Here is a 9,803-nt window from a genome sequence, read left to right as displayed (position 1 = left end):
TGCTGTGAAGTATTTATTCTTTATATGTTATGGTTGTGTGATGCTTCAAAAATCCTAAAAGTGATGTTCATTTGTTGAGATTGTCTTGCTGAACAATCAAATGCAAATCTCATTTTATTTTCTGAAAAGCATCCAGAAACCAAGAATAAAAATCCCTTTGGCTTTTGGTCAAGAGGACCAACTGAGATGAACTAGATAGCTACTTGCAACCTATATACTGAAAATTGTGAGATTTGACTAAGATAGGAATTTTTACAATGAGACATGTTTGCTTGGTTCATCATGGGAATAGTCGTTAAGATGAACAACAATGTTTTGTACACTAACTGCCAAAAATATATCATAAAACTTAAATTGGAATTCAAATACCCACCACTATTCAGTGTTCATTTTTCATTTCATTTTTTATGACTCATTTACCTTAGATTAAGAAAATGACACTTAATGTTGATTCCAATGTGCACAGCATTTCATCTAAAATGGAAGCCGGCTGCAGCTGTTAGCTTTTTTGAAGGTTTGAGGATCCAGTGTAAATAAAAGATCTTGACAAATGTTTTGTTTAATTATTAATTATTTGCACATTGATGTTCAGTGTGAAAAATGTAATTTACTTGTGCATAAATCAATCAATAAAAATGATAATACGGTAACTATAAAGTTTCAAAAGTAGAAAATGTTGTCCTGAGACGCAACAGCTCAACTTGGGCTTGAACACATAAAATAATGGGAAAAAAATATAAGAACTCACTTAAAAAAAGGCAGGGAAATTGTGAGATTCGTCTTCTTCTTATTACTACTAAAACTACTACTACGACTACAACTACTACTGCTACAACTACTTCTACTACGACTACTACTACTACTACTAATAATAATAATCATCATCATCATCATCATTACCAAACTTTTTGTTTGGAGCACTTCTCAAGATTAAGTTTAAGAGCAAGTGTCATACTCAAACTGATTAAAATTCAAATCATTTCATACGAAAATAAATTAAATGTTGATACATTAAATAAAAACATGTAAAATCGGGCAAATTCAATGTTGTTAAAACACATAAGCGATTATCTCATAAAGGGCAGAGCCAATCAAAGATTTTCTTCTGTTGACTGTCCATTATTCATAATTACCCCCCTACATTACGAAGTACTGTCAGATTAAAACTCCAGGGGGTGCTGTTGACATAAGAGTTGCTCCAGATATGAGCTGTGATCCTGCTGCTGCTTCTACAGGCCAGTAGATGGCGTTCAGGCTCTTTACTGACTCAACCCAGGGCGAATAAGACTGACTGACATTACTCTGCCTGTCTGTCTCATTTGGGTATTTCACTTGTCAGAAGTTGCCATTTATGAAACTTTACCAACCTCTTAAATAACTACATTTATAATAATCAGGAGGTAAGTATGATCTCACAACAGTGAGTAGTATGAACAGCTCCTACTCTGAATAATTGCAACAAAATGTTAACAGAAATATACATTTTTTTGCATGCCAATTGCTGTGAATTCTGTGATGGGAAACATGCTCAGCGATGATAGAGTGAAACAGTCATTATTTTTAAAAGACACATACATTTTTTTCTGGGAAATATAGATGGTTTGTTATTTAAAAGCCTGGTAACAGCCTTTATCCAGCTCTTGTTATGTGTACTATATATCTGTATATTAGACGATCAGTGTAACCCAACATGTACAGTATGATAATGCATCTGTGTCAATGTGTGTGCATGTGTATGCATCCGTGTGTGTGTTTGTGTGTGAGCATGTGTGTGTTGGTGTGTGTGTGTGCGTGCGTGCACACGCATATACATGTCATCTTTTAAAGTGATAAAAGTGAGGGAAGGGAAGTAAGAAAAGACAGTCTATGTCTTACATCTGGCTGGAAAGGAGTCTTGAAGTATTACACACACACACACACACATACACACACACACACACACAGACAGTAGCTATTCAGCCCATTCTTGCGTAAATCACTTGGCCTCAGGGCTCTCTTAACCCTTTCTCTGTGTGAGTGAGTGTATGTGTCTTAGATGTTGATGCTGGTGGACAGTCTAACTGGCTGCCGTGATGATGCTGCATTTAAGCTCCCACTAATGCAGCATCCAGCACTGGTATTGAATAATGCTTTTCTTTTTTATGTGTGTGTAGAAATGTAACATGACTTGTAACTTAAAACACTACTGTGCATCATCACTTGCCAGCTAAAAGGAAACTGCAGCTTGATTTCATTTATTTGTTGTAATGATACTGGGTATTAAAAACATAAGTCTTCTTTGGTTAAATCAGGAATTTCTCAAATGAGTCTATGGGGGTATGTTTAAGGATAGGGAAACACATTTTTTTGTAGTAGGTGTGAAAAATTGATCAAAAATGTGAAATGTCTTTTAAGGAGAAAAGAGGAGAGGAGAAAAAGTATCACCGCGTCAATTTTCTGTAAACATGCTTTTGTCATTCAGTAAGTGTGTTTTGACGAAACTTAATAAAATTTTGTTGACCAAGTTGAATAAGTAAATTCAATTAGTGTATCAATTTTTGAGTGAAAAATATTCTGAAAATCTCTCATTAGTTATAAAAAAGTGCATTTCATAATAGCTGAACAATGATCAAAAGTTTTTTTTCAAACAATATTTTTCAAAAAAGTCTGTAGAATATATAGTCTTTATTTACAATAAAACTTTGGAAAAAATTAGAGGTGCTGGGCCTGTTTGTATATTTAAATACAGTACAGTACATTAATATATGCAAAGTTGATGAAATCATTGTCATAAGAAAATATAATATATTGCACTAATGACAGCAGTATAGATTGCACAACTCACTTATCTATATCTTTATGTGAATAATGAGTGATATGTTTTTCTTGATGTGCAAAAGACCCATTTGTGAAATAGTTACATTTAATCTCAATTATCTTTTAAAAACTATTTGTTTTCTTGTGATTTTAAGATTTTGTGTCTGAAAACTAAAAAGCCATTTAAACTTCTCATGTTCTCTTGGTGAAACAAGTATACTTTCAAACTTTGAAAGGCTTCAACTCCAATTACATGAAGTGTTAAAGTATCTTAAACACTCTGATTTGACATGAAAGTCCTGTGAAACAATTAGTAACAGGTTGTGTGAGTGTGCGCTGGAAGCAAACAAAACTCTTGTCAGTCTGAGGTGTGATATATTTGCTTTTGGCAGAGATTTTATATAAAGGGAGAGAAAAGTACAGTTTTATTTGAAAAAAACACAAACAAACACACACACACTCGCGCGCACACACACAGACTCACACACACACTTGATTATCAGCACGTTGTCTCAGGCTCGCTGAACCCCCGTAATGCTCCTATTAGCAGCTTCAGTTAAAATGGCATTTCATCAGGCAGCTGACAAGTGAATTATCTCTGCCGTTTTCCTCGCCGTTTCCCTGCCTCTCTCTCTCTCCCTCTGTCTGTCTGCCTCGGTCTCCCACTCTCCCCCCGGCTCAGTGACAGTAGCCTTAGGCCTGAGATAAAGAGGAGGCGCGCGACGCTTGGCGCTCTCACACACACTCTGCAGAACTGAAGTGACATCCTGTCAAAACAATAGTTTACTACAACAGGAACTTGTGTGTTCTGTCAGACAGAGGCTGAACTTCAACTTTGGGACATATAGATCCCTCTTTCATATTGATCCCCACCCCCCCCCCCACACACACACACACACACTTGTGTGTATGTGTGCCTGTGTGCACATACATTTCATTTTAGCCAGTGTACTTGGATCACAGCCCAGAACGCGTGTGTGTGTGTGTGTGTTTGTGTGTGTGTGTGTGTGTGTGTGTGTGTGTGTGTGTGTGTGTGTGTGTGTGTGTGTGTGTGTGTGTGTGTGTGGGTGTGTGTAGTTAAAAACTCAGAGGACAGTTTAGATTTTGCTCATCATACAAGCCTCTGTAGTGCTCCGGGGAGAAATTGCCATCGTTGACAAATCTCCTCCAGAACTCACTGGCACTGGTGAGGATTTCTCTGCTGTGTGTTTAAAAGATACTATTCCTCTCTCTTCCTGAGAAATACGACTTCCCTTCTCAGTAGTGTAGTTGCAGATATGCAGGTGTGTGTGAGAAACAGACCAACAAGTTCCAACCTTTCAGCTTGTGACCCCAGTTGCATAAACTGGGTGTCTTCTTCCTAATTTTATTTCAAACTTAAGCCATTAACAAGTGAATCCAGGATTTTGTAGTGATGAAAACTAATTTCTCGATGTTTACTATTTTCTCCTTCTGTTAACCATCTCACAACTATTCAGAGTGACACTGGCCTCTCTAAAAAAGTTGGAAAGCACTTTAAGGACTTACTTTATTAAATTCTGTTTTTTTTCACTCAAACTGACTGTACCCGTATCAATAAAGATGATGATCATTGGTCATTTATTACAGTCCTAGATGGGAAACTTGGTGATCAGTAAGGACTACTGTATAAGTTAAAGCATAACAAACAACACCTCAAAAGACAGAGAGCAAAGCAAAAAATACAAAATGTTTCCTGCACACGTAACACACATTAAAACTATAGAGCAACCTCTAACAGCCTGAAAGTACATTTGCATGTGGGAAATGTACGTTTACATGAAAAACAGTTACAATTTTACACAACAAAAAACAAATAAAAACACCAGCTACAGGTTTGGACAATAGCAATGCCCCTGCATGAACATGTTGTATTTTACTTTTTAAAGGACAGAATTCTCAATTTTGAACTTGTTTCTGTTCTACATGTGGGCTTAATTGTCAACTAGATTATTGGTAACTTCTGGAGACAGATGAACATCCACCAGGGGGACCTCTAGAACAGGGTGGTGGAAACAGAGAGGGTGCCCTAGAAGACGACCTCTGGGTACTGCTCTAGTCCCTCCATAGGTATTAAATCTTGAGAAAATCACAGGGAAATCTTTAGTTGCAGCTCATTACTTCTTCCCTTTCATTTTGTATGTTTTAATCATTTATCAAATAAACTGCTAAAAGTCATTTAAAAAATATTTTTAAATTTTAAGACATTTTAAGAAAAGAATAACAATGACAGCAAAAATATACATAACCAAAGCAAAAATGAGACAAGATCTATACACACTGCTACTGAAACCAATAAGAATGATGGTTTAAAAAAACCAAAACATTTGTTTATGTGTGTGCATGTTTGTTTGTTTTAGAGTTGCTGATGATTGTTTTTTTCTCCTCTCCATTGTTAAATAATTAAGATTACCATTGTGATTTTTTAAATTTAACCCCCCAAACATTGAAATAGACATAAATAAAGAGAAAAAACTAGGCTCTTAATTGATGTGCACTGGCTTATGTAAAATATATCTGATAGTAAGTGCATCATTTTATCATCAAGGGCACAGTCAAAATGGTTTAAGAGGTATTTAAACATGGGCTCTATTTGATATGTATTTATATACATTAAAATGTGTAGACATGTATGCCATAACCAAAGCCAGTTATACTGAGTGAACTCTGAGAGGAAAAGTAACTGCTGCATTTACATTAAGGCTGCATTTACATAAAATATCTAGTGTTTATATACTGAACTACCTGAATATGATGCCTTGAACTACACATTTAATTCCTTGTGTTTCCAACCATGTGCCATCTTCATCCACACGCTGACATGTCCTGGAAGCAGAGGCAGCAGCAGCAGCAGCCACAACATCTCGGCTGGTGGTGAGTTCAGGGACGACACAGTTTGTTGCTTCCTCTTCCTCAGCGGTTCTACTTTGTCACCTAATCACAAGAGAAGTTTGAACACTCACATTGGAGCTGCTCTGTTCAACAACAATAGGAGGATGTGGATTTGGTAGGCTATGTATGTGTGTGTGTGTGTGTGTGTGTGTGTGTGTGTGTGTGTGTGTGGTGAAACCACAAATACACACACTTAAAAAGTGAGCACAAAGGAAGACCCCCACACATGGACAGACAGGACCAGACAGAGAGACGGACACATGGATCCATGGATCCATATATAATATATTCCTGTGTGTGTATGTACACACAGGCGCAAGTGTAAGATGTGTGGAATGTGTGTGTGTGTGTGTGTGTGTGTGCGCGCGCTACCTGGCCAGCAGTGGTAACAGGCTCTGAGGCCTTTAATGGGATTTAGCCCGAGGCTGTTTTATTAAGATGTCGGCTTTCCCTGCTGCCTCTGCAGCTGACACCATTCCCCACTGATACCCCCACCACCGACCCTCGCCCCCCACCGCACACCAGCCTCCAAGTGGCCCCTCCTCCCCCACCACACCCAGCTTTCACCCCACACAAATCCCCTCAACTGTCACCCTCCTCCCAGCCCGATGCCCCTTCTTCCACACGGTTCTACCTCATTTAATGACCCTTCCATCACCAAATACCCCTACCTCACCTCATCCCCCATTCAATGTTCTCCTGGGTCACTGCTGTTTTATTCATCTTATTTCTTTTGTTTGAACTACAGAGAAGAGTTGAAGCATATTGTCATTATGGAGTGATTAGTCAATGGATTGAAGTTGATGTTTACCAAGAGACTGAATTGCTCTTTTTCAAATTTGACAATGAAAAGAAATGCCTCTCAGCCTGGCAAGTTTCACCATAACATGTCTCTTAGGCTGACAACAACTGTGGTTAAGTTCAGAAGACTCAAATGTGCCATGAAGAATTAACCAATGGAATGAGAAGGAGACAGTTTTGTTACCAAAAGTAATTCTTTTCATCTATTACAAAATGATGGGAGGACACTTTAATGTAAGAAAAATTGTAAAATGGAGGAGCAAAGGCAAAAGAGCAGTTTTGAAAGGCATAATTACCGTCATCATAGAAGGAACACTTTTGCAGTAAAGCGTCAAATCTGATGGTTGAAATTGGAGAAGAATGCATGCTTGAGTTGGAATTGGCACTGCAATTCTACTCCTCCTATGTATAAACAACATACAAAACCAACATACTGAAATAGCACATAAGCACCATGTTATAAAGTCATACAATAAAGATGCTTTATTATATTTTATCATGTCACAATGCCATATTGAGGCTAAGACGAGGCACAAAAATGTGTTAGGAAAAAAACAGGGTTTGATTCCACTTGAGCACTGTTGGTTAGGATTAGGTAAAGGGGCAGATGCAATATTCCTGATGGAGTGCTACAAGGGAGAGCAAGCATCATTAGCCTTCCTTATAAACGAGGCAGGGTCAAAACATAACTAACAAAAATAATGTTCAGATGTCCTCATTACTTTTAAGTGCCCCTTGAAAAAACTTCTGCTCTCATTTGTTGTGTTTTCACATTTGGGACATCATTTAAGGTCAAACAAACAGATCAGTTTTCTTTAGTTGCTTGAGAAATTTGCAGTGTGCTGATCCAGTATGAATCTCTCTAGGAGGTGTAAAGTGTGTATTACCCATACAGTCTCACTGTGTACTTTCTGTCCATGGTGTATCAGCTATGATGCTGACATGATGAATTGATTATTTGATCAACCAAAAAGTATTCATTATTTTTCACAGATCATACAAAAAGTATACAAAATGTCTTGGTTAGATACCATGTGGGGCTCAGAGGTGGCGTGGCAGTCTAGCAACCGAAGGGTTGCTCGTTTCGATCCTCAATTCCCCTGTTGACCATGTCAAAGTATTCTTTAGAAAGATACTGAACCCTTAATTGTTCCTGATGGCCCTGCAATGGACTGGCAACCCATCCAGTGTACATCCTGCCTCTCGCCATATGCCAGCTGCGATAGGCTCCAGCCTCCCTGCGACCCTTAATGGATAAACAGTAAAGAAAATGGATGGATCTCTGAAAACCTTATTAAACCTTAAATGACAAAATAATGATTAAAAAGATGATGATGAATGTAATCATTTTACTGCAGTGTTGCTTTCTTTTTTTCCTATTGTTTAAGGTGTGATAAATTGAAATTGATTGTGGTACTGTTTACATAGACATTATCTCCAGTTCAATCCTTATCAGGTGGTTATTCAAATCATAGAATATCATGGTACTTTTTGGGGGGGTTTTACCATGTGATGTGGCACAGTTTGTGTAACAGAAAATAATATGACATTCACACTGATTGTATCTCTATTGCTTGCCTGTATTTTTAATTTTTGCACTGTGGGTTCTGACATTCATTTTTTTCTTCATGCCAAATTGATTCATGGTTTCATCGGTCTAACAACATTTCCACTACTATTACACTTCCCCTTGAAACACTTAGCCCTGATCCTTCCCCCTAAACAGAGCCGACAGCATGACTCTGTCTTCCCTGGGCCCTGGACCTCTAGGCACTTCCCCTGACTACTGCCCCCAAGGTACTTACTTCCTGTGCCCCATACCCCCCAGGTCCCACCCCCCAGGCATTGGTGCTATACACAAAGAACATTGAAGATAAGGCTTTGTACTTGCTTGTACAGCTGATGTAGTTCCACAAATATGCGCTAGTGTTTAGGCTATTGATGAATGTGATGATGATGATGAAGACCTTGCATAATGCCGGGAATCCTTCCACCCATATGTACTGGAGTATCTCTTTGTCTGGATGGATGGTTGCTCTGAGGGAGTTTTGGTGCATGCCAGGAGCACAGGAGCGTGTGTTTTGCAGTGCCTGTTAGTGTGTGTCTTGTGTTTATGAATGTGTTTTCTTCTGGACGGTCTTGAGTGCTTTTGCTGTTTTTCCCTGGCAGGCTGTTCTGATTGGCTGGCCCTGGGGAAAGGAGATATCATGTTTAGCCCCAAACCAACATGCATCCCTCATCCACCATCCACCACTGCCACAATTGTGTGTCTGTGTGTGCTTGCAAGTGCGTGTGTGTGAGAGAAAGGGTGCAAGGAAGAGTCAGAGGGAGGTCTGTGCGTTCAGGCGATCACACACTCTGCTCTTTCTGCTAAAGTGCTTCTCGTCTCCTCTGCGAAGGCTGATGAGGTATGACATCACAGCACTTTGTTTTATCTTTTAAAGATGAGCAGGGAGCCCTTCACTTCCCCTTAATGAGGTTGAGGTGCCCACAGAATATATGGAAAGTGTGTGTGTGTGTGTGTGTGTGTGTGTGTGTGTGTGTGTGTGTGTGCGTGTGCGTGCGTGCGTGCGCTTGCTCACCTTCCTGCTTCTAATGTTTTTTCGTGTGAGCAACGTGCATAGGTGTGGGTGTGCTTCTGGTTTTCTGCACACTCTCGCTAACACCCATTTTACCCATAACTCCTGGCGTTTCCTGTCCTGAAGCCATGTGTCAGACCTCATTGGCTACTGCATCAATAACACTGCACTCAGTCAGCTCCCAACACCACATCCTACCAGCAATATATCTAATACCACTGCTTAGACCCATAATCTCCTCCTTTTCATTTCTACAGAGGTGCGGATTGGGGTTGACTTGGGTTTTGTTTACATGCTTCCTCTCCGTGTTGATCAATGAGGATTGATGCTTTTTGTTGATCCATTTTAAATGCACTTACACACATTCATGTAAAAACAGTTTGACAATCATTGAAACTATGTCAGTCATATCCACAATTACATTAATGATGAATAAAAAGTTATTATGATTAAACTTTATGTAGGCATTTTTCATCTTGTATAAACATTAAAATATTAAAGCATTTTTAATATGATAAGAAAATAATTAAAAAATATCAGTTACTGTAATGTCAAACTTAAATATTTTGGTCTTTGCAAGATTTAAAAACATTCACCAATACATTTAGAAAACTTGAACTCATTTCCATTTATACAAAAATCACTTTTTCTGAAGACGTTACAAAGTTAAATTGTGTGATAATTTGTATGATCCTGTGTAACTTTTAGAAAGTCAGT

At 38.6% G+C, this 9,803-nt stretch overlaps 1 long non-coding RNA gene across 1 annotated transcript; it reads right to left on the bottom strand.

Moving 5' to 3' along the window:
- Positions 1 to 5,612: 5,612 nt before the first annotated feature.
- On the bottom strand, positions 5,613 to 8,801 carry LOC147242725 (uncharacterized). Its single transcript, XR_015110735.1, has 4 exons — positions 8,475 to 8,801; positions 7,539 to 7,753; positions 6,804 to 6,909; positions 5,613 to 5,748 (listed from the first exon to the last, which is right to left on the bottom strand). It is a non-coding gene; the product is annotated as an uncharacterized LOC147242725 (long non-coding RNA).
- Between the last annotated feature and the right edge of the window lie 1,002 nt (positions 8,802 to 9,803).

Source organism: Aulostomus chinensis, chromosome 20 (assembly GCF_037954235.1).
Source record: "Aulostomus chinensis isolate RoL2024-O1b breed Wild chromosome 20, RoL_Achi_v1.0, whole genome shotgun sequence".
Taxonomy (NCBI): domain Eukaryota; kingdom Metazoa; phylum Chordata; class Actinopteri; order Syngnathiformes; family Aulostomidae; genus Aulostomus; species Aulostomus chinensis.
Note: the sequence above shows the minus strand (reverse complement) of the source record. Positions and strands in the feature narration are given on the sequence as shown.